We start from the raw sequence: 1,716 nt of genomic DNA on the forward strand, positions 1-1,716 counted from the left end.
AAATTGTAATCTTTGATTGAAATGATTATATAAAGAAAAGGAGTTTGTCTTTTTATACGCAATGCCCTTTCTTCTTTTTGGAGACTTTTTATAAGGAAGCGGCAAATCAGAGCAGATTGAATTCAGCTGAATTAAAGACGATCCAAACCCCATAAAATGATCTACTATGTAACTCTTAAAGGAGAACTATGGGATCAGCTCGCTGTATACTGAGACGCCGCAGCCGGAGCGGATCCCGACGTAGATGACGGGATCCGCCCAGCTAGAGTGGAAATCGCACATCTCATAGTTCTCCTTTAAAGTAACACGTTTAATCATAAAAATACATTATACTATTGACAACAATGCATCTTATTTGTGTATCACTCGGCTGTAGATCCTCCAATCATCTCTGAATTGGTGCCGACACTGTCCTTCCTTCCGGAGGGGGGCTACGTCTGTTCCCCATGGTCCCTGTGTGTGTGTGTTGTAAAGTAGTCACCGCTCCAAGCTCACTCCCGGGATGGACTATTATTATTACACAGGATTTATATAGCGCCAACAGTTTGCGCAGCGCTTTACAATATAAGGAAGACATGACAATCACAGTACAATTCAAGACAAGATGGTAAGGAAGGCCCTGCCCCTGAGGGCTTACAATCAAAAAGGAAGGGGCCAGTAATACATGAGGTGGTAGCTGTGTGGGGATGAATTGTTTGAGAATGTGATGGTTGAGTGGTTAGTTAGAGGTGTTGAGTAGGTCCCCCTTTGCCTGACCCGTCCAGGCATGGACTCCACTAGACCACTGAAGGTGTGCGGTGGTATCTGGCACCAAGCCGTCAGCAGCAGATCCTTTAAGTCCTGGAAGCTGTGAGGTGATCGGCCTCCATGGATCGGACTTGTTTTTCCAGCACATCCCACAGATGATCGATTGGATTGAGATTTGAAGAATTTGCAGGCCAAGTCAACACCTCAGACTCGTCGTTGTGTTCCTCAAACCATTCTTGACCCATTCTTGCAGTGTGGCAGGGCGCATTATCCTGCTGAAAGAGGCCCCTGCCATCAGGGAATACCGTTTCCATGGACTTGGTCAGTAACAATATTTAGTAGACATGTGCACCAGCAAAAAATGTGTTTAGTTTCGTTTCGGAATTCGGACTAAATTCGTTAGCGGTAATCCGTACAAACTCGTTTATAATTCTTCATCTGAAATTCCGAAATTTCGTCCAAATTTCGATTCGGAACTAAACGAATCGCACATGTCTAATGTTTAGGTCGGTGGTACGTGTCATAGTCACATCCACATGAATGGCAAGACCCGAGGTCTCCCGGCAGAACATTACTCAAAGCATCACACTGCCTCCGCCGGCTTGTCTTTTTCCCATAGTGCATCCTGGTGCCATCTCTTCGCCAGGTAAGCGACACACACCCACCCAGCCATCCACATGATGTAAAAGAAAACATGACTCATCAGACCAGGCCACCCACTTCAACGTAATTCATCAGACCAGGCCACCCATTTCCATGTGATTCATCAGACCAGGCCACCCATTTCCATGTGATTCATCAGACCAGGCCACCCACTTCCATGTGATTCATCAGACCAGGCCACCCACTTTCCTGTGATTCATCAGACCAGGCTACCCACTTCCCTGTGATTCATCAGACCAGGCCACCCACTTTCCTGTGATTCATCAGACCAGGCCACCCACTTTCCTGTGATTCATCAGACCAGGC

This window comes from Nanorana parkeri, unplaced genomic scaffold (genome assembly GCF_000935625.1).
Source record: "Nanorana parkeri isolate BGI_ZX_2015 unplaced genomic scaffold, ASM93562v1 scaffold763, whole genome shotgun sequence".
Lineage (NCBI taxonomy): Eukaryota > Metazoa > Chordata > Amphibia > Anura > Dicroglossidae > Nanorana > Nanorana parkeri.